The 25,219-nt window shown below is 32.9% G+C and overlaps 1 protein-coding gene across 1 annotated transcript in view; it reads left to right on the top strand.

Moving 5' to 3' along the window:
* The first annotated feature begins 1,919 nt into the window (after positions 1-1,919).
* The window catches only part of LOC137925170 (uncharacterized), a 612,469-nt gene continuing 589,169 nt past the window's right edge, over positions 1,920-25,219 (top strand). The window contains exon 1 of the mRNA XM_068768558.1: positions 1,920-2,124. The gene's annotated coding sequence lies outside the window, so the exon portion shown is untranslated. The remainder of the gene's footprint in view (positions 2,125-25,219) is intronic.

Raw genomic sequence — 25,219 nt, 5'->3', positions numbered from 1 at the left:
TCTTTGGTATCTAATATCCTTTTAACATATGGGATGGCTCACAAAAAATATACATATTATAGAACTTTCTATTTCAATTTATTTTATTTATGTTGTGTTGTACGCTGGGGCTTTGAGGTGCTCAGGTGAAGATCACAGACTAAAAAGTGCTGTTTAGAATGTCCTCCCACCAGACAGACAGATAATTTGGTTAAGGTTGTCAGAGAACACTGGAGGTAAGCTGTCTTTATCAAGTCTTATTGGAAATCTCTAGAGGAACGCGACATCCATATAATTACAAAATGAATTTAATACCACCTAAACATTTTTTTATTATGTTTAATCTTACCATTCTTTTATCTACTGATGTAAAAAAATTACAAATGCTTGTGTATCTCATTAAAAGATGTATATGGGATTGCCATACATACCAAACTGCATAGTTTGTGTTGGCTAAAATTTTGTAGTTTATTTTTAGTTAAAAACAGTAGTCCGCACTAGGTGGACTCCATACAAGATTGGTGGTCATGACAACTTTTAAAGGATGCCTATGCTCTATAAAAGCCCGTCAGCTAAAAAAATTAAACCATGTATTTAGTATAACAATCATAGGTACATAGTTACTTGTATAGTGTCTTATCATCATCAACATGTCAGCCAATAAACAATAACTGCATCATATAGACATTCCTTAACAATTGCCATGATGACAGGTCATCAGTAAATCATCCATCATCAGTTAAATGCTTTGCTTGTTTGAACACTAAAACTTAAAAGATTTATTTAACAAGCTGAAGGAAACCTTTTTTTTTAAACAATCCAAAAATTATTTTCAAATACTTCACATATATCTCAGAAATAAATCTTAACTCAACAAGCAATTTATAATTATGATAATTAATCGATTGTTTGGTTTGTGTTGGGATTTAGGTCTAGCCACAGAAACCAAAATATTAAAAATTAAATCATTGTTCTGAAACTGGCTTGCTTCTTTAAATTGTCATTAAGTACTTATCACTTTGCATCTAAAATTCATTTCTTCCTCATTCCAGTATGGAATGGAAGGAAATGTTAAAGGAATGTTGACTTGTCATTCAATATTACAGTATGTATAACAGGTAAGACTTAATCGTGATGTTAATTCATTGTTTTTTTTTTTTAATTTTAAACACTATTGATATATTCATAGAGCTAACGAATATAAATCTAACGAATAGAAATCTGCTAACTCAGAAATTAAATTCTGTTTTCATTTGCACTTTTAAAAAAAAGTAGAGTAGCTTTGTTTTTTTTTTGACAATTTGTTTTGACAATGACGTCTAATAATATGTTACTGTTTCAATAAAATTCAAAGAAGTCTTTTCTATTTGGTCAATAAATAAAAAATAATACTCTATACAAGCATTTACATATTTGTTTTATTTAAAAATCGAAAGTAATAATACAAGTAAAATCAAATATCAAATCTAAATTTGTTTTTTTTTTATATACGCGTTTCCTATCATAACGACCATTATAATGGACATAATAATGAAATTTCAGAAAACGACCGTTTTAATTACAATTTTGATAAATACACTGAAAAACTAAATACTTTTGAAACTACAGAAATCCTGTTTATATTTGTTGTAGTTTCTATTATAGTTGTGATGATATGTATTTCATAACGTTTTTTAAACAATGATTAGGACCATTATTGTTATATAAGTAGGTGAAAATGCTGAATAATGTCGTAATAAAAGATTTTTGGACTGAGCTATAAATTTTTAATCAAAGTTTAATTCCTGCTATCCCTCTAGCGAGAGTAACCTTAAACTTTGCGTTGGCGGAAGATGGCCGTCGCGTGCCGATTGTTGCTCTGATTGTTTACGACAGTTTTATAAGTTTTTAAGTAACGTACTCTTTTTAAATACAGTAAACAGTTAATAAAGTTACTTCTATTAACTTCATTGAACTTTTTATGAATTCTTGCGCTGTTTTGTATTGTTCTTCACTCAAAAAAAGTGTTCCGACTAGTGTAAGCAGAGTTACTAGTTTTCCAAGAGTAGTTTTTACAGTGGAATGTTGTGATTAAATCAAGTGGGTTGTGCTTTTAAAGTGGGATTTAGCTTTGATTATTTTATAATAATTATTTGCCCTGTAAAGGTAAGTTACATTGATTGTGTAAATCGTTGGATACAAAACTTTTGAAAGTTCAAGTTTGTTTACTTCGTATTCACCGCGCATGTTCACTTAAAATGAACTTCATTCTTGAAATATACCACCGTAAAGTAACTTTGTAACCTTGTATGCTTTATTAATAACAAAATAAAACAGTATTCCGTTAATTTAAAAATTTAAAAAAAATGTCCGATTATGTTTACCAACAAACAAGATGACCATCTTATATCTATAAATTAAAGTATAGGTACTATAACGAAAATCACTATTTTTTACTAGTTTGCCTTTTTCAGTGTTTAAGAAATTAACCTTTGCTTATAATATAATTATATTTTTTTTTTTTTACGGTCAACGAACTGAAGATCGTGATAGAACCATAAACAGCCTTCGCCGCCGGCCGCTTTCTACAAAAATAAAAACAAAACACAAAGTAAAGAATAGGATTGTTTAAGAATAGGTTTTAGATATTAACTTTAACGTACATATTATTATGTATTCATTTACCTATTTTATATACCATTCATCAATGCAATCTTGTTTTTCATAATTTACTGGTGGATTGATGATTGACGCCTTACAAGTACGATTTTTAAAAGCCCCGGAAGATAACAGCTTCCATATTTACTTATATTATAATTTTAATAATATTGATTCTGATTTAAAGAAATGCAATCGATGCAGTGTTTTTTATCAAAAAAGGTAAATGCTGTTATTTAAAAATAATAATAAATGTGATTATTGAATGTTATAATAGTCGTGTTATTGTTCACATTTTTCAACTTCAAAAGTTGCTGTCTTATCACATACTTATGTATGACTATTATTTACGAAATAAATAATGTAAATGTAAACAATATACACGGCAAACTTATCAGTCAACAAATTAGATAACACTCGTAGAAATCAATTTGCAGTACGCTTAATGGGTGTGAACTTCGTTGTCTGTTATTAGTTGATAAATGCTTACTATTGTGGCTGCTATAGCATGTGGATGAACTAACTGGTAATCTCACAGTCGTTCAAGGAGCCGTAGAGCTTAATTCTTGGAATTTTATCTACGAAATCGAACCAGGTATGAGTAGATAAATAGACGGAAGAAAGTGACCGACCTAATCTAGCAAATAGGGAAGTTGGCGCAGAATAGGTTCATATTCGATTCAACTCTGCTTCCCAAGGTGTTATACTTGTAGAAAAGAAGCAAGAAGAAACTCCACGACATATCTTTACAAAAGTTTAACAATATTGACTTTTTTAATTTACATTTTCTGTCGACGACATCATTGCCAAGGATTCTCGTCACTTAAATATTAGTTCAGTGAATGATACAATTTGTGTTTAAAATGTTTCTAATTTGATATTTAGTTCTTTAATAATGTTGTGCGGAATTTCATTGAAAAAAATCTGATTCTGTTTATTTGATAATGATCTTGCATTAATTAATAAAGCATGGTACATACTTTAGTACGGATTATAGTTCGTCCGTGTAGATGTACCTAAGGCGCGGTACAGCGGTTCCGGTCGGACTCATAGTCTGATATATGAAATAATCTCTCATCAATCATGCTGACAATTAAAGTCCGGAAAATAGAGTTTGGTTCGCTTTTTTGCTTGCCTTGTTTTAAAATAAAATTAATTTGCTTATTATGTACGTATAGAGGGAGTTAAAATACCACACGAACACGCAACTCTTAAAGGTAAGATCACCAGTATGCATGATTAGCGTGTCGAGGAGAACTGTGTACGTATTTGATTCTCAAAATCAACCCAAATCCAATGACAGCGGTCACATCACTGACTGCGTCCAAATTCAAATCCGTGTTCGAATTTGAATTCGAACGCGGATTTGAATTCAGTGATTTAAAACAAAAAGTATTGTGGCCAGTAATGGCTAGCAATACAAAGCGTTCTTACGAGAACGCTACACTTGTTTTTACATCATATTTGATAAATATGTTTTTACATGTTTATTATACAGTTAACATAATGCCTGAGATGTTAACATGGTGCCTATGTTAAATACATAATATTGCGTATTTGTCAGTTGTAGGTGTCATTTGCTGAAAGCTGTCTAAGCGGGTAAAAGAAATACTTCTCAGGAGGTAAGAGAAGATATTTTTTTTACATAAAACTTTTTCTCTGTAAAATCCCTGTAGTCAATTGAATTTTTTTTAATATATCAGATCACAAAACCAACCATAGACTACGTGATTGCAATAATGTGCAATCAATTAATTGCAGAAATATCGGTTCAGCACATTTTTGGAGACTTCAATATAAAATAGATATCTCTAAAATAGAATTCTGAAGCAATTATATACTCATAAATTGTATTTTATGTAAGAATATATATGAATTGACAAGTAATATCAATTCATATATATTATTATATACAAAACAAATAACTAAATATTATAATACAAAATTCGAACTGTAATTATAAAAAGTTTTAAAAGGTTTCTTCCGAGTGATTGAAGAGAATTTTAGGTGGGTGAATAAAAAATTCAATTTACGATTACGACTATGCATTAAAGTTAATTATCAGATAGCGAAAATATTCAAGTCTGACACGAGGTAATTTAATTCAATTAGTTTTGACATGACGTGAGAGCCACACTCCTCCCCGCCGAACCTCAGAGGGCGTTAGAAGGCGCTAACTAATAATTTAATTGCCGTTAAATCGGAATTAGTAATGCAAGCGGCATCGCTTGTACTTCCGCCCGTAGATTAAAAAAAGCCCACAGATAAAAAAGAATGTTAGATATTTATAAAATTTAAATTGATTCTTACGTTTGAAAGTTTAGAAGTTGATGCTTTTTTTAATTATGTATTAATCTTGTCAACATTAGATGTGCATAAAATTTTCATTTGCGGTTTTATCTTTGTTATGATATGTTAACCCCATTGTGAGTATCATTTATGGACAATTTTTAAACTGTAGAGATATGACGTCAATCTGCAAAATACTCTAGTCATTTCTGATCTTGGTTTTGATAAAACAGATTATGATACAACTCAATATCGCATAGATTAAAATTCAGTTCACTCTAATATGAGAGGTGTGAAAATATATTTGATCTAATTGTACGCAGATGCTTTCGTATTTGAGGTTTTATTAGCTTTTAATCCGGAACACCTTTCAAAAAAGAAATTCGGCAAAGTGAGGACGCGAAAGTTCAAAGTTATTACGAAAGTTTTGGTGGTCTGAAAATGAAGGAAATGTAGGGATAATATTTTTTATGGAATCAGTAAAATTAAATTCTCGACTAACAATTGCTTAGATCTCGTTTCCTTCTTTTTCCGTCGTTTCCTCAATACTGGGGGCCGTGACCTCAATCATGTAGTGATTTTTTGTGTACTTACGATGTTCCTCCCGCGTGTTTCGGTTCGTTGCGAAGTTTACTACCTACGAAACATTGTTTAGAGTGGCAGGCTCAGACCAGCGTAGAGGACTATGTTCCCCTGTTCTCTTAACGTAGGCTTTGCCGGTGAAAATGATTTTTGTTCATTGTCGCAGGCGAGTGATTAACAACCTCGTTTTCCTATTCATCTTCAGTTCTTCAATTATGGATTTGTTAATCCTGCAAGCTGTCCATGCGTTTGTGATCTGAAGCCTTGAACTTCCATGTCTCCGCATCGTATAAAAATATAGAAAATACTAGACTAGATGATTGTAATTATAGTTACTACTCAACTAGCTACTCTCTCTAGCTAATAAAAAGAAGTATTAGACATCCTTATGTTTAAAAATAGAATATTAGTACAATAAATACATGTGTGAATATTTTTGTCTAAGTTATATAATTAGGAAACTAATAGATTTTTAATTAACAAACATGTATAGTAAAATTATGAACTGACTATGTACAAAGGGAGCAGGGGTCGTGATCTTGCATTTGTTATTTTAAGCCTCTCAGAACTCGGAGCGTCGATTTGTCGTGTGTGTGTTGGCACTTGTAGTATATTTGTTTGCGTCGAGTGTGTCTCGAGTTTGTTTACCTTATTTTCGGAAATGGACGGACTGGAGTGGTGTTGACGTATCGCTCTCGAGGAGTTTTCTGGATTCCGGTCCGTAGAAATTTGAAAATATTTGGAATTCCCTCCCGCTCGAGTATGTCAAGCGCGCGGGTATAATAACTTTGGTAATTTATTTACGAAGAAAAATAATATTTAACGTCTTTAGTAAAAGATTAACACGAATTATGTCGCCTAATAAATCGTCGTATCAGCGTCGGAATGCAAGTTGTTGCTCAACGTTGTATCATAATCATCATTGCAGAGGTAAGAGTTCTACTAGGGGCTTCCTTAGATATTCCCAATAAGGCTGGTTCGAAGCGATCTACTTCCACCATCTTCTGACAATCTTAACCAGATCATGTCCGCCTTGTGGTTTATCCCACGCTGTAAAACCTTAACTCCACAGGAGTGAAAAATTTATTCTTAAGAATAAAAGTTTAAATCTCGCAAATCTGTCATTCAATATTCAAAAACAAGGCTTATTACTGGCTGTGAAATATTGTTTGAATAAAAAAATGAAAATAGTCATTGAATTGTAGACAAAGAATAAGACTGTCGTAAAACTGTCTGAAATAAAAATTTACAATTTTATTAGTTTTAGCTTTGAAAGTAACGACAGTAGCTGAAGTAAAATTCGTCTCAAAGGTCTCACAGTTTTAAAATAGAAGCAAAGTAATATGTATATTGTATAGTTTTTTTTTCTATATTATTTTCCATTGTCAAACCGAGTGGAACCTTTTTATATTGTTCATTTGATTAAGAGTATGATAATAGACCAACTGATTATAGTTATACAAATCGCTAGTGTTTTTTTTACAATTTTTTTTTTCGCTTTTCCTAAACGCAGACAGTTGGGAGAGGGTTGCCGCTATTTAATACGGATCTTTCTTCTCCCAATTGCGAGGCACGACAGAGTTTTATAAATTTTTACAAACATGGTTAACACACGAACATTATCAAAATTAATTAATTAATGATCACATGATTTTAATTTTTAGAGTAATTGTAATATGCTTTTTTTGCTCAATAAAATAATTTCCGTACGAATAAGAAACACCTAAAATGGATTGACTAAAAATAAAGTTACCTACATTTAATGTTACCAACTATATATATTGACATAGAAGAGTGTATAAGTAAAAAATAAGGAAAACATTGTAAATAAAACATTAGAGAATAAATAATAAATAATAGAACTATATATAACATGTAAACAAAAGTAAGGAAGAGACAATACTGAAAATGTTTACAAAATTGAAGCATAAGGAAGAAAAAAAATGAAAAGACGCTGGGTCTTCATCCACGTGGGAACAGATATAACAATAAAAAAAAACTACATCACTTTTTAATATGCATTAAAAAAAAAAAAATTAGGTCACTTGGCTATAATGTGTTGAATATTTATATCGCACGTGACACATAAAGAATTGGCAACGTTACATATTTAAAAAGTCACCCGCCTTAGTTATAGTAAAAACTCCTTTTTACACTCTCTCAGTATATTTTGCATAGCTACGTTTAATTATGATTCTTTATTGACCAATAATATTTGATACGTGTCATTCTTTATAAATAACACACATGATGACCTTAAAGGTTTGCTGACTGACTGGACTGACTTGCTGGAACTAAGTTTGTATGAAGGTCGTTCAAATAGGATTGCGGCGCAAATGCTAGGTTTGGTTAGCTAAAGCAACCGCTAGTAAATTAATAGGATAATGGAACGTACTATCTCCTGCGTGAAGGTGGTAAGTTTAGGTAAGGTATTGTGATATTATGTTATTAGTAGCAAGATATTATTAAAATCGAGGAGATATTATTTATTAATAAAACACGGGCCATAATGGACGGTGTTTTATTTTGAAAAATGAAATCATGTAATATGGCGCTATGTATTTATATTTGATGATACAAGTACAATAAATAAAAATAACGGCGAATCTAAATTTTAAAAACTTTTTTAAAATTTAAATAATGTTAGTATACACGTACAAAACAATTTATAAATGACAAAAATATTAACTTTTTTGATGAAAAGAAAATCGAAAAATGTATTTGGCCTCTATGCTGTCATTTGCGTTATAAAAATTATATTACTATTTTCTGTTTTAAAAACAAAATACCGTTCACTTCCTGGTTATTTGTTTCACGATCAGCCTTGTTGAACAAATTGTACACGTAGTAATATAATATGTAATATTTATAGACCAAAAATCACCTTTAAAATCATTATCAAAATGCACTTTTAAAATATACAATCGGAAACTTTTAACATGCCAAATAAGGCGAAACCATGCAGGTGTCAAATCAAATACGACGATTAGTTTAACAAACATACAAACGCTTGTGTTTATTTACTTTTACCGGACGTATACGAAGAATATATTTACCTAAATTTGTAATCATTTAGTGACTTTAAAAATTAATGTGCGTCTTAAAGTTCAATATAAATTACAGATCTCATTGTAAATAAAGTACAAAAGCGTGTAACTTAAAAAAGAAAACATGACAGATATGGAAAATGATTTTTACGTGTTGTTATACCATGTGGATGTTTTTTAAAACGGATATTCTATGCTACATAAAGAGCATCTCTAGAGACGTAGAGAACGCATAACCTTAGATTTCTCAAGGTAGTAGATCTTGATGGCTCTCTGGAAGCCTCGGTTCCATTCTTCTATTATCTGCTACATTCGTCTATTTCACTAAATTTGGGGGAGGAGGGATGATGGTATAAACAGGTCGACGTTTACTGCCTTTTCTTATTTACGTGAGCGAAATGCCTTCACTTTAGGTACTCCCCAGATGTTCCTTCATTATTGCTATGTGGCACGCATTGTTTCTGTAGTTGTTGCTGTCAGGGGATTTCACAGCTTCATTAGTCCTAAGTTCACGGAGTAGAAAGATCTGTGAACTTTTCTGCTACGTGCTAGCGGTCGAAGAGTGCTTTTACACGCAACTAACACATCTTACTTCTCGATATTTTCACGTAACTAGAGCAAAGGATTCTCTTGGCTTCGTCCACCTATAGACTAAGAGGATCAAGAGAGAGCGAACATGTAGACAGGTCCCCCTCAGTTACCTGGGTACAAATGTTGCTTGGTTCAAGTTGTGCCAGTAATTAAGAATTACTTCAATATTCATTTGTTGACATAGTATTCATTTGTTGACGTTATTATTTAAATAGGAATATTTGTAGTGTCATATATCATACTTTAACTTAAGCTACAAAGTTTCTTAACGCGACTTAATCTTATTAGGGCCCACAACAAACCCAAACGCGTTATTTTTTTGTCAGTTACAATTTCTTTAATAAAATCATAGAACAAATAATTTAACTAATTCTAATATGGGTGTGAATTAAACAGGTCACATGGCTTACGGCAATTTTTCTACCGGCCTAGTCTACATTAATTTACGAAAAACATAGATACAGTGTTGTTATTAACATAAATCGAAAAGATTATTTTTTTTTTCCACGGGCAATAAAAGCATAGATAAAAAATCAACCATTTACGTTTCACCATTCATTTGTTATAATCGACGAGACAAATTGTACAAGAGCTAAAGTTTACCGCAAACATGAGTTTAATGGCATCAGAGTAGTTGCGAGTCTGTAAAATCCAACTAAATTGTATGGGATTGCTGGCAACATTGAGCAGCGATTCCGCAGCTTAAAGATCTTAAACAAAAGCCAAGTGACTTGCTTCGGATTGTGCCCGGAGTGGGTATTTGTTCTCGCGGCGTCTGCGGCGAGTCAACATTTGCACTGGCCGCCTCTGTTTGCAGTGTTCAAGCGCTGTCATTAAATCTTGGCTTTATGAAGCCGTCTGCAGTGTGCGGACGCTTCTTTTGGTGGCACGTTGCGGCAAATACTATCTGCCATACGTCTTTTTAAAGGCTCGCCTTTTTCTTGCGTCCTTTTGATAGGATTCGTAAAGAATTCTAGTTTTATTCGCGCAGTCGCTGGAAGTGCGTTTAGCGTTCCTGTTTTGATAGTAATGATGTTTGTACTATCATTTGATGCGGAAAACTATTAAAAAATGTTTCAATATCAAAATCATTGTCTTATTTATTAATATTATGTAGATTAATCGGACCATTGAAAATGACTACCTGTGTACGACCTCAGACGAATGCTAGAAAAGCCTTATTTGACAAACTAGAACCTTTTTCAACTCCCCTTATAGTCATCATACAACTTAAAGCTATGACGGTTCTGATCGGAAGGAGTTTTATTTTAGTTACTGTTTCAGATTTCCCATAAGATCGGTTACATTCAGTGTCTTCCGACGTACTTAACTGAATCGTCTGTCCACCATGTAGGTGGTCAGACGACCGATTTGTGGTGTTCATCCCAGGACCTGAAGGTCGAAAAGGCCTGCTTTTTACACCACGACAAAGGCAGAATAAAAACTTGTTTAATATTTTATCATAGTTTAGAGTTTCTAGATTCTAACTACGTAGTAATGTATTTGAAGTGAGGAGCCATGTTAATAATACTAAAAGGGAACTGTGAGTGAATTTTGCAATGAAAATTTAGAATCAACATAAAAGCCTCGGAGGCTCTGGAAGTTATGTAAAGTTTTAACATCGGCGATTGTTCACCAAAAGTAGGAGTTTATAAAATGTAAAAACTATGGTACAAAACATTTATAAGGTAAAAATATTAACTGTTATTTACACGTACATGCATAAACATTTACGCAGATTTTTTTACTTTTTATATTACTTAAAAACATGAATTATAAACTATTAATAAAGAATGATAATGTTGTTTTAGTATGCTGGCTGTATGACATGGATAGCAATAAGGGATTAAAAAAACTGTTTATTTATTAATTTTAAATTTTGACTCACGCATTAAGAAAACTTATTCGTTTACTATTTGTTTGTCACTTAAAGATTTAAAAGAAGACAAGATTCTCCAACAAAGATTACTAAAGAAATTTGCAAGTTAATAATAAAAATGTAGAACGAAATGGGATCTTAAATGTGAAGAGACATCATACATTATTTAAAAGAAATTAGATAGCAAATAAATGACCTTTATATATCAGTAACTATAAAACATTAAAGTGTAAATTTATTAAAAACAAGGATTATAAGAAATAAAAAAAATTATGTTTTGACACAAAACGAATTCGAGAATAATTCTTGACAAAATGTAATTTGCAATGTTTACGTAATGATGTGTTTAAAAATAATATTTACTGAAAACTTCAATTTTTAGAGAGACGGCTGTAAGTTCTATTTGTTTATTTCCTCAGGTAAAAATCTGATGCCTTCGAATTAGTCGTAACATCTTTACTTTTAGGAGACCTTATGTATATCGACACCATTTCGTATATGCGTACCGGAACGAATGTTTATGGACCGCAGGAACACGTATCTCTGCTTTGGCGACAGTTTTATCGCCGTGTTAAGTCTTTTCTATATATAATTTGTTATTTTGTTATTATCAAAATATCCTTTACTTTACAACCACAACTAACTTCTTTCAATGCGTATACAAAAACTAAATGAAATTCATAAAAAATGTATCGTTAATAACTTAAAATAAAAGAAGTTTGCGATCGTAAAACAATGTGACATTAACTAAAGCACTACTACTAAAACAGTAGATCCTAGATAAGCGTACTAAAAATCGTAAAAAAATACACGATATATGTGGTCATATGTTTTATAACTTTAAAATATCGTGTAAGATGAAAAAACTCTAAATATTTTTTATTAAAATACTGTGCAAAACAAGTACTCTTCCATCGAACAACAAGGCGCTCGGATTCACAACATCCATACACGGTTAAAATCCATTCAATCTGCTCTAAGCGTTTTGACACTATTTTTAAAGTGCAGCTAAGATATGGAACAACTTTCTGGCGTTGTTTTCAGTTAAACACAACAAGGGAGTCTTTAAGTCAAAAGTGTATAGGTTTCTAAGCATGATTGTAGATTTCGTCATTACTTAACATCAGGCTACATCGATGTCAATTGCCTATAGTCGAAAAAAACGGGATTCAATAACAACATAAGTATTAGTGAGACCGGAGAGTAATCGCTTTCTTAAGTTAAATTCACACGACTACATTTTTAACAAGTTTTTATTTCTTATCAACAATATATTCACCTTCGTTATAAACTACCTTTTATCATATACAAATTTACTATGTCCGAGCTGTAAAAATCAATAGTTTTTTTCTTAAAAACTATTTCGACAGAAAAGACATTACTTTTCGGTCCCCCTAATATTTATAAAATGAAAATATTTCATTTTTATTACAAAAGTGTACAGTCAAAATGTGATCCAAAGTACAATACATATTAATATAAAAATTAAATTTAGGAACAAATATCAATTATGTAAACTCATCAATGGACCAAAAATGCTATCATTAGTAGATATGTCAACTTCGTATTCCTCTAAATTAATTTTGTTATTGTATCTGTTTTTGTAAGAATTGTCAAAATTAGAATTAAAAAATATATTAAGGATTCGTAATAAAAAAATTCGTGTACTTATTATTGTTGAACCGAATTAGTTCAAAATAGTGTAAAAAAGAGTTAGGTGTACATATACATTTAACTTAGTTTATCAATTATCGAAGTAATAAGTAAAACACGTGTCCGATACAAGGAAAGGCCTATTCATTTACAAATATATCTCACAATCTTGGCTGTCAACGTCTGTTTTATGTTCGTACCAAAGAGTACGTCGGGGCTTTAATTAGAAAACACTCTAATTAATCTCATCGTCTAACACATTCACTTTCATATAAATCAAGCACTTAGATGTTGTTTAAAAGGAATAGATCACCCAAATGACGTTGATATCGTCTTTAAGTATATTTAAGCATCTTTTAATAAACGCTGTTTTTTTTGTTTTTTATTCTTCCGTAATTTAAGCTGAAGGAGCATGAGTCATTTTGTCATTGAATTTTCTTTGTTTCCTACCATCAAATGTCCATCTTGACCTGGTTCCGGTAATTGCCTCTCGAGTCTTACCTACCGAAGGAGTTTTGTGGTACATTTACAATTGCGTCCGAATTCTTCTATAGTAAAACAACTTCCTTAAATACGACAGGAAATCTCAGCGTAACATAAGCTTTTATAATAAAAATCATATTCTAAAACCGCGTTCAAAGTTCCCTAATAATTATCGAAGTTAAAAAACTGCCATCAATAACGTCCGACCTCCTTCGATACGATTTTTACTGCTCTTATAAAGTGCTTAAGTTCCTCCAGCGACCCACAGCTCCGAAGAGGCTTCAATGTCTCGATGTATAATATAAGTGGATTAACAAGTTTTTCGTTTTACTGGAGATCTTTATATTATGACTTTTTATTCTTATCTTTTTACTGTTGGCGCTACCTTTAATCAATAGCTTATCAGAAATTCGGCAGCATAGTTAAGTGACACAAATTTAAATCACTCTTGTCACTCTTAATTTGAACTGTGTAATATATATATTCTCAAAAACGTAATTCGTAAAATATATTGATGTAGACATTTACTTTTGAATTCTCGCTTATTTTAACATTATGTGAAAAGCTGATCTGCTGAGAAGAGTCTGTGAAAAACTAAATAAAATCTAATATTTTTTGATGTACACATTATAATATGAAACATATTTATATATGAGTCAAACCAAGTTCGACAATTCTATCAATTAAAAACTCTTTAATGCTGCAATAAGATTTATTTAACGATAAACTTTTAATTTTAGATTAAAAACTAAGAAAAGGAATATCTAATATGTATATCTTGTGGAACTTATAACTTATGGTACACTTAGATCCATGTAGGATTTGTCAATTTTCTGAAAATGATATTTAAGCGTTACGAGTTAAGTTTTATTTCTTGCACTAATCATTTCTCTCATTTTTATATAAGATTTTAAACTATTTCGTTAACAAATCGTTTGAACATTTCTGAATTGTTTTTTATTTATTACGACAGTAAAATTATGAAAATATTTTTTTCTGATTTAACTCAAATATGCACCGATTTCTTTAATAACTTTACCTACATATTTGCTTGAACAGTATCAATACTATATTATAAATTGAAGTGAATTGAAATTTTGAATAAATAATTATTATTTATTAACATATGATTACAGCTCTTGTTGATAACAAGTTGAGTCTATCACCTCTCTACATGTTTGGATGATAAATGCCTCAGGCCTGAGAAAAACTTGTCAAAAATCGACGGGATTATTTTTTTTAAATACCACTAACATATATTTAATAAATACTAAAATAGATTCGAGGCGAACACGAAGTGTGTGCTATTTTTTATGAAGTCATTTAAAGTGTATTTTTCTTTTAAATTCTGCAATAGATTTTTTTTTTAATTTTCTTGGAACCTATTGTAAAAACGTGTACATTGCCTATAGAAAGATTCGCACTCGATATAGTCGAGTCTATGTGCAGGAAATATATTTTTGCTTCCGGTATTTATATTCTGTATTATACATGTTAAACATTTCGAATATACTCTGTGGGTAGTTACAACTTGTATTATTAATAAACGTCAATTCTAATCGACGACCACTGACTTATCAATCTGTTTTCGATATTAAATTTCGCCATCGCCCCATCAAGCTGTCAATGTATTGATGCATTGATTGAGAACTACGCTCGCCTATATTGAGTTAACTGGTTTATTCAAAAGCACGCCAATCATTCGACTTAACTACAGAAGTTAGTGCTACTGCCATTTAGTTGAAAAATAAAATTAATTTATTTTAATCACAAACATATACTGGCTGAATGGTTATAAGTGTAGGCTTTAAAGTTAAATGTAAATTAATATATTGCTATCTTAAAATCAGTGGTAACGAAATATTAATATAATAAGAAAAAGCGTTTTCAAAATTAAATATTAACTATTGTTTACTAAAAGGGATCCCGAAAGTAATGTCGCTTTCTGAAGTTAAATTCACACGACTAAATTTTTAATAAGTTTTTATTTCTAATTAACAATATATTCACCTTCTTTATCAACAACCTTTTACCATCTAGTATATAACATTTTGGAAGTACGTAATGAGCTACCAAATGACAATAAAATATCGACATGCGCAGAAACGACATAACTTTCGGGACATTACTTAACTTTTTACTATCTTACTATCTTTTCCTGTAGACTTTGTACTGCTAGAAGTTATTATCCTACCGCATTTCAAAAGGAAAAGTAAAATAATGTGTCCGAATTCTCTGTAGTTTTGGATGGCGCTAGTAATTATTCGCAATGTAAAAAAACATCGCTCGATTGAGTCGGGGCATTAATAAAGAATGGAAATCGTCAAGACATATGTAATATGATGATAATACGTTAAAAAGTCTAAGTTTTTTGTTAATATATAAGCATTCACCATTTTAAAGCTTTCTATAACAAACAACCTTTCAGAGATATATTTAATATGGTGATTATTAAAGGCGGATTTACATTGTAAAATTATTTGTTACTTAAAAATGAGGGAGTGGACCACTTAGGAAGTGTAAATCGAATACTTTTTTATAGTCCTGTTCATATCGTCGTAAATCGATATAGCAAACGCACTCAACTAAGACCCACGAATAAAATAATTAATACTAATGCAGTAATCATAGATTCCAAAAGGACTTTTACCAAATAGAAATCAAAGTTAAGTCAATTATGATATTGAAATGTAACTTAAATTTATATTATTAAATAAGAAAGGACCAATATCTAGCCACCTCCGCACATGCAGTGGTTGTCGTGCATGAAAGTGCACCGCCCGCCAGCCCGCTCGTAAATGCGCATGCGACAGACAATGCAAACTACACAACCGCCACCGTAAACTCACTCAACACGTGTTTCACCCCTCCACGGGGCATCTTCAGGAGCCGCTACACAGATTAGTGCTAAACACCGAGTGAGCTCAGTCCGCTGTCGCTTTGTTATTTATATGTCACCTCCTCCCCACCACAACTTAATGTCACGTGATCGACCACGTGGGTATTTTTATTTTACCCTCTCTTACGCATTTGTTATATTTGAGATTTTACGTAATAGACGAGTGCCCCGACCGATTCCCCAGACAAACCTGCAATAATGGAGAGGAGGAGACATTGACCTGCTCATTAAATACAGGTCCACTACCCGCGTGTCTTATTATTTCTAGCCGTTCCAACACGTCCATACGTAATCCTTTGCTACAGGTGTGCAGCACGTCATAGGAATGACCATGGGGCAAACTATGTCCAGTCTCTAATAAATGTTTAGAAAAATGAGATCTTTCAGGGCGATCATTTCTATATGCGGAAATATGCTCCTTATAACGAATGTTGAAACTTCGACCAGTTTGGCCCACGTACACCCCTTCACACCCACCACACTTCAACCTATAAATACCCGACTTTTTGTCAACCTCTGTTTTTTCCTTGCCGTTGCAAATCGCACGCCGAATAGTGTTGTTGGTTCTGAATGAAACAGAAACGCCGTTTTTTCTTAATATTTTAGATAATTTTTCGGATATTGGTCCCAAATACACTAAACTAGACCTACAGTTTTGGACATCGCGCTCAGGTGTCACTGAGTATAAAAGGCCCCTCACTCGCTGGTTCATCTTCTTCCTAATTAAACCATCCACCATTCTCCGCTCGTAGCCATTTGCAACAGCTATTGCATAAATAGTATTAAGTTCTTTATTATATGCTGCTACATTTAACGGGTATGTCATCAATCTATTTATATATGAATTGAAGGCCGCAAGCAACATAAGCATACTATTTATGCAATAGCTGTTGCAAATGGCTACGAGCGGAGAATGGTGGATGGTTTAATTAGGAAGAAGATGAACCAGCGAGTGAGGGGCCTTTTATACTCAGTGACACCTGAGCGTGATGTCCAAAACTGTAGGTCTAGTTTAGTGTATTTGGGACCAATATCCGAAAAATTATCTAAAATATTAAGAAAAAACGGCGTTTCTGTTTCATTCAGAACCAACAACACTATTCGGCGTGCGATTTGCAACGGCAAGGAAAAAACAGAGGTTGACAAAAAGTCGGGTATTTATAGGTTGAAGTGTGGTGGGTGTGAAGGGGTGTACGTGGGCCAAACTGGTCGAAGTTTCAACATTCGTTATAAGGAGCATATTTCCGCATATAGAAATGATCGCCCTGAAAGATCTCATTTTTCTAAACATTTATTAGAGACTGGACATAGTTTGCCCCATGGTCATTCCTATGACGTGCTGCACACCTGTAGCAAAGGATTACGTATGGACGTGTTGGAACGGCTAGAAATAATAAGACACGCGGGTAGTGGACCTGTATTTAATGAGCAGGTCAATGTCTCCTCCTCTCCATTATTGCAGGTTTGTCTGGGGAATCGGTCGGGGCACTCGTCTATTACGTAAAATCTCAAATATAACAAATGCGTAAGAGAGGGTAAAATAAAAATACCCACGTGGTCGATCACGTGACATTAAGTTGTGGTGGGGAGGAGGTGACATATAAATAACAAAGCGACAGCGGACTGAGCTCACTCGGTGTTTAGCACTAATCTGTGTAGCGGCTCCTGAAGATGCCCCGTGGAGGGGTGAAACACGTGTTGAGTGAGTTTACGGTGGCGGTTGTGTAGTTTGCATTGTCTGTCGCATGCGCATTTACGAGCGGGCTGGCGGGCGGTGCACTTTCATGCACGACAACCACTGCATGTGCGGAGGTGGCTAGATATTGGTCCTTTCTTATTTAGGATGGACTTCCGCAATGTAACGCCTGAATCCATTAAATATTTATATTATTGTCATTTTAAGTTTTGCTTAGTTTATTACTAACTTTTTTCGAACCCGTTTTCACCTGAAAAATGTACTTAGTAGCATTTAAAATATATAAACTAACAAAAACTATGATTATTTAAAATATATAACAAAAAAACCGAAAAATATTAATGAACAAATATTGGTTTTTATGAAACTTGTTCCAAAAAATTTAAAAAGAAATTTTTTCGTATTGTCAATTAGTGTTGATTAAATTCATACGTGTTGGAACTTGTAAGATGATCAGCTGATAGAAAAAAAATATAGAATACTGTACTACATTCGCGTCCGCTTTGTAAATAAATAAAAAGAATATCTGATAGAAATTGGAACTTGGTACAAAGGCTTGCTACGTCACTGTTGGAAAGCAGTAACATTTGGTCGATAATATTAACTCGCGATCACTCAAAACAAAAGCATTATTGTTGTTTCTTCCGCCACTTCTTCCAGCGCCTACGCTATCCGAAGTGGCAGTAATGTTAGCCAGCTAATAGCAAACGGACAAGTCGAGGTCCGGCCCGCCTGTGCGCCGTTGTTTCGGAATGCTAAACTGGTATTTTCGATGAGCGACAACCCTAGCTAGAAGTTCCCGTGGGGGCCTATGAGCTTTTTCATTGAAAACCGTGAAGCTTGCGCTGAAGCGATTCAAGAGCTCTGTCACCTCCTTATCCCATGAAATTGTAGTATGTATGCTCGAGCCGAAGCTCCTTAAAGAGCCCTTGAATTTTGGTACCTTATGGTCACTTCGCACCCGCAGAGTCAGCAAATGCCTCATAGGTACCTCAAAAGTTACGAAAAGGTCTGAATTTATCGGAACAAAGACTCACTGACGCGTTTCGTCAAAGAAACCTACCTTAACATTATTACGGCATCAGTGGAATGCTGAGAAAATTTCATGCGAACTTTACAATATTAATCGTGCCGCGAAAAGAACGGAAAGCGATTTTAGTAATTTATTGCCGCATAATTTATCAGCGCGAATAAATTTTGGATCACCATCTGCATTTTCATAATCTCTACGACCCCAGCGCAGGCGGAGAGTGCAATAAATATTGTATGCTTGGGGTGTGCACGATATTTGCTAACTTACAGCCCCTGCTACTGAACAGGGGTTGTATCATTCTATTCATAATATGTTCCGAATTTGCGAACACATTACTCACGCGATACCCTACTTTATGGACAGGCGATAAAGTATAAATTTCAATTGCGCGCTATATGGTTTTTTATCGCGCTAGATTTATGTAGCTTATTACATTTTATACGCGTGAAAACATGTTGAGTGATAGATGCAATTCTCTGCTTTATTACATACACGTTAGAAACTATTTGTTTCGTCAACTCTGTATTTTTATGGTATGAACACAGTAGAACCCCTTTTCGTTGAGGTCATAAATTATCTACTTAGGTTTGCATTTGGCGATAAATTGGTTTTCGCTCCTTGTACAATTGTGGAAGGAATGTCAACAGTTATTCATTTTGATGTCCTAATACAAATAATTTTGGCCAAACGTGTAGAAGCAAGTATTGCAAGATTTAATATTAAAATTTATTACGTTCTGCTAGCAATGTTCTTCACTTATCCAGATTATAAACGCGCCGTCTGGGTGTCGTACGTTGTTTATAGAATATAAACTTCAAGAGATGCATAAAAACTAGATTAAATTAAGGCTAGATCATTTTTTATTGTGTGCATAATGTCAAACAATACTTATTGTAATAACATCTATGCTGTATTTTATTGGTGAAGGAAGAAGAACCAAGGTCACTCTCGTGCAACCGATGGTCGTTGCGGCCCAAAGATTCTCGAGTGTTGACCACGTGCCGGTAGACGTGTCATGGGTTGCCCACCATTAGGTAAACCGACGATATGGCCGAGTGAAGTGTTTTGAAGCGGGCAGCGCAAGATGGGTCATCGGGTTATGTAGTTAGTTATATAGATCAACAGATCAATAATCAAAATCTGACTTGCACGTAATTTTCTCTAGAATATTCTTATCTAAATAAATCTTAACGAAGTATTTATCGGGATGCTACTAGTAGTATTAGTTTTTTTTTTGTTGTTTGATGTCCTGTCTTAATTATAAATAATAAATTTGAGTCTTAAGAAATAAAAAAAAATAGTTTATTATAAAAAATTTCGGTTTAAACCTACATTATTGGTTTATTTTGTGGTACGTTAATAAACAATGTATAACGTTTCCAAAACGAAAACAAGCTACATACAATTGACCATGCGGAAAACATAATATTTTAAGATTGATGCCATAAATATGCATCGAAAGCTCTTGCGATTTATTTATTGATATTGCAAATGCAAACCGCCCTGTAAACTGTATTTTTTTTAAATAAAAACCCAACTGAATGAAATCCATGATGTTTCAAGTTATGACGTGACAAAGGAAAGGACGTATTATGTATCTAGAAGTTACAATAAGTAAATCGTTAAAGTATAAATCTACTGCCTTCTCAAATTTTTCAAAACCTCATCACTACACCTGCGACACTCCGCCCAGGACACCGGGTTATATACAACAGAACCAAACGCTACTCACCACACCACAACACCCGTTTTAAGAAAGCGGCCGCCCGCTCCATAACCGCGAATAGCGTTGGTGAACCGAGATTGGATCCGGATCCCTCCTTGGCTCGCCTGTGGCCCATGCACACAATATCAACACAATCAATAGACAGCTCTACACGGGTAGAGCTGTCTATTGATTGTGTAATCTTTATGCAACTGTTCGCACCCAAACAGCTTTTATTGTATGTAGCTGTAAAATCCCTCGGGCTAATAGCAACAACATATAACAACAACGGATAATAAGAAAACCTCACATGCATCCACCCGCACAATTAACCACATAGCCCAACAGATAATATCTATAAAGTTATTATTAGTTATTACGGTTGGTTTATCTTACCTATCAGATATAGATGTCGGCCTGGTGCTTATCTAATATGTATGCAAGATATCTCCGGTCACAGGTCAGAGGATACCGTAAGTTATTCGTTACTGCATTCAACCTGGTAACCAGATATGTAGTTTAATGCAAGGAAGTTAAGGTTGATGTTTGTTCGGCAGGTTATCTAAGGATCTATGTTCGAAGCAAAGCCGTTCGTCGTAGATACGCTTACTGTAAAGAACTCTGTGTGGATCTCGACCTATTTCTGAACGTGATGAATTGCCTCCACATTTATTATCAAAGTGTCTGATTGAATTATTTGAGAATTTCTGTCACTGTTCGTTATTTATCGCCTGCATTTATATTTAAAGTTATGTTTGTATCGTCAATAATTTATTAAAAACTGTTTGTTCGTCTAAAGATTTAACTTTTAAAATGTGTTGTCCAGATATTTAGATTTAAAATTCGAATAATGGAATCGTGTGTTAAAATTTCGTTTGTACAATTTTTTTTATGACACAATATGTTTTTGTTGCCGGCTTATGAATACAAAGGCCTAAAAGAGTACTCTCGTTTAACATCGATGCACATGAAAGCATTCTTTGAATTGTATTAATATTTTTAATAACACTACACCAGATAATATTTTATATTTTATACATATCGAGAATTATAACAATATGTTTTATTTTGTGGCGGAAATACATTGACGATTTTACGAAAAAGGTTACCATATGTTAATTGACAGCTAATTAATTATATATTCACCCCTCAAATATATACCTATAATTTAACATCCTGTGTATGAACATTATAAGATCTCTGATCAAATCAAGTCAGATTAATTTTCGCGGATACGAAGAGAAAGCGCTGAGGATTGCTTTGCTTATATCTCTTTTTTATTAAGAAAACTCAGGTACTTTCTGGGGAACTAGTTCAGCTTCATTGCATTATATATTTTACCTTTTTTGGAGTTCGCCAAGCTCGTCGTGACTAGGTTGAAAGACCCAGAAAAGAGACCGCGGCTTCAGAAGTCACTCAATACGCTTTTTTATGTACTTTCACGCGATATGTAACTTATGTTTTAATTTACGCTAAATTATTTACTTTAGATTACACCAATACCTCACTTTGCGTCGTAGTTACGTTCCAAAAAACATGACGGAAATTGAAACGCCGCAAAGTGAATTAAGATTTTCTATAGCAAACAATGTAAAGATCGAAGATAGGTTTCAGGGTTACGAAAATACTACTTTTTAAAAAGAAAATTGAACCAAGTAAACATTTAAAAAAAATAATATAACTCTGCCAATAAATAAATTGGAAAAATATTAACCTTTTTTGTAACCAGAAACATCACGTAAAAATGTATATATACTTTAATATTATCTTTTAAAAAAAGCACAACACATTACGTAATTGAAACTGAACTCTAAAATGAGTAAAACAAAGTGAAAATAAAACTGCATTCAAATTGCGTTGTTTTTAGTTAGAACAAGAAATCCCCGAGTTTTGATGGTATGGCGCAATTAGAAACAAAAGTGTTGCCATCTTTTAGGAAAAAATGAAAATTTCAAAAAAAAAATTAAAGACTCGAACCCAAAACAACGCAACCTCTAAAATCTAACGACGCACAGTGAAAGTTAGTACTAATTAAGTAGCGACGCAACTTCGAAAAAAACACAAAACGAAACGACGCAAAGCGAAGTATTGGTGTATATCATATAGCTAATTACGTCTATGAACGTCTTTATAAGGATTATCTATTTCTTGATTTAAGTAGCATATTATAATAGCGTATGCTATTTGTAATGATATGTCGATGATTGTTTAAATCACTTCTGGCACTAGCAAGAGATAATCGCCTACTTTATTACATCATCATTATTATCATATCAGCCGATAGATGTCCACTGAAAAATATAGGCATTCCCCAAAGATCACCATGCTGACTGGTCTTGCGCTTCCCGCAATCAGCGACTTTTTTAAACTTTGAAAATGTCCTTGTCCACCTAGATGGGAATCTACCCACGCCGCGTCCATCGGCTCGTGGTCAAAACTCCAGATTCTTTCGTTCCCATGACCGAGAAATTTACTCCTCCAAGAGCAACTCTTCAAGTTACGTCGATGATTCTTCTACGGATCTTCCTATTCTATATATTTCTAATTAATTATATATTTCTAATTCGACCTCGCAAAGTATCTCGACGCAAAGTCCTTACTATTGTCTGGGTGACTTTGAGCTTTCTTATAAGTAAGAAAGTGGCATATCAGCTACAATTTAAATTAGATTGGTATTGATTAAGTAAAAACTAAATAATATAAAAGCAATTGCTCCCTAATGACCGACCTACGAGTGCTTTATTAACATTTATTTGGTTATTCTAACGGCTTCCTTTGTGGTGTTTTGTGGATGTCGTGTATTTCCTTACAATTTTTCCGGCGTGCCTCTTCCGGTTGCCGGAGCAATTAGCCATCGCCAGCCCCTTATACTTTTCCCCTAATTTAATACTAAGGTCCGCGTGCAATTTGAGTCTTTATAAATTAAAGTGGTATTCGAAATTTAAACGCAACGAAGTATAAAATTTCCTTTCATTACCGGTATTATTTTAAAAACAACAGTGTGGCTCAGTTATTAAAGTCCCTGACTTTTAAGTAGGTCATGGATTCGTTTTTATAAAATTTATCGAAAATTCGTTTTTAAAAAGCTAACAAATTTTTCGTTAATCTGTGTGCACACACATATATATAATAAAGTTCCACACGACATATTAGACTCGCTTTTCTTAGTGTTTAATCTAAAATTAAAAGTATGTTATTAAATAAATCTTAACTTTAGACTTTTAGATTTTTTATTAAAATATATGAAACTTGTTGATTCATTTACATGATTAATATTATAATATACATTTAAAAAAATTGTTAAATGTTATTTAAAAATAGCGACTGTCGAGTTTCTGGCTGGCTCTTCTCAACAGACCAGCGTTCGTATTCGGTGGTAGGTTACCTCATATAATATTAAAATAATCGATGATTCAAAAGCGCGTGTATATGTATACCTGAATAAAGACATTTAGATTTTTTTATTCGATACCCTGGAGACAAATGGTAGAGGACATCTTTAGAATGTTTTTTTTTTTATAATTCATATAATTTAAATGCTTTAAACAATTTAAATTGTACAAAGTCGAAGCGAAAAAGATCTAAGTGGGCATCGAAGATATTTTACGTTTTATTATCTGTTGATACAGTTAAATGGAACATTTTGTTGGCTCGATGTAAACACCGGAACTTTGCGGTTCACCAGATCTTTTTAGTTAAGTCTCGTAGTGGATTTTGTATACATCCCTTCTTTTTTTAAATTCATTTAACTGGTCTACATATACTGTGGTTGTTACAATTTACAAAAATAATATGAAACATACACATTAGTAAAAAGTTTTTATGGTCTTATGTTTTTTTTTTAAATTACGTTTTTCAAATGTGGCACCACCGAATTTTAAGTCTAAATATAATAATAAACTAACAGACTATTTATATGATTAGACTGCATTTCTATGTTAATTGTAAAATTACTTTTAAATTATAACTCATTAATATAAAGTTATTACTACTTATAAAGTTCTGTGTATTATTATTTTTATTTGTATATAAATTTATGTCATACAGAGTGTTTAACAAGGTGTGTATTACATATATGAACGTGTATAAGCTTTAACTGGGGTGTTTTATAGCACATTTCTCAGCAAAAAGGTTTTAAAAAAATTACTCCTGATTCGAATAATCACCTTAAATAAAATAATTACACTGAAATATGTTACATTTATTATTTATCTCGTATTGAAACGAGATAGGCTATATTTTGGCAGTATAGTCTGTAGGGACAGACAGTAAACAATTATTAATTTTTATATGTAGTAATTCGAAATTTAAAATTGATTTTTCACTAACGACTGACGCTTTTTCACTTTCATTTTTGAGTAGGGTATACCATATATTGATTGACAGCAAATAAGCTTTACATTGACCATTTTAAAGCTCTTTTTTCTATTAAGAATAAGTGAAACGTATCACTGTCAAACGTAGGTTGTAATTTCCTTTTTCTACTTTTGCACAACGGCCATGTTTAGAGAACGACAGTCGTTTGTTTTTGAACTTATCTATTAGATACGGAGCGCACGAAACCTTTATCTTCTATCTAAACCTTTATCCAACCTCTAATCTTTAGAAATACTGAATAATAGTTATGTAAAGAATGTAGACAATTTTACAATGTCATTGCCCATTGTTACCTGTTTGCGTGGCTAATGCAGGGGTGACCAATCTTAGGCTCCCTAGCCACATGCTGCTATTGAAGGATTATTTGAA

Source organism: Battus philenor, unplaced genomic scaffold (assembly GCF_028537555.1).
Source record: "Battus philenor isolate CCGP_79_NKW_IND1 unplaced genomic scaffold, ilBatPhil1.0.hap1 SCAF_26, whole genome shotgun sequence".
NCBI classification, from domain to species: domain Eukaryota; kingdom Metazoa; phylum Arthropoda; class Insecta; order Lepidoptera; family Papilionidae; genus Battus; species Battus philenor.
The sequence above is the reverse complement of the archived record's forward strand: the minus strand, read 5'-3'. Positions and strand labels throughout refer to the sequence as shown.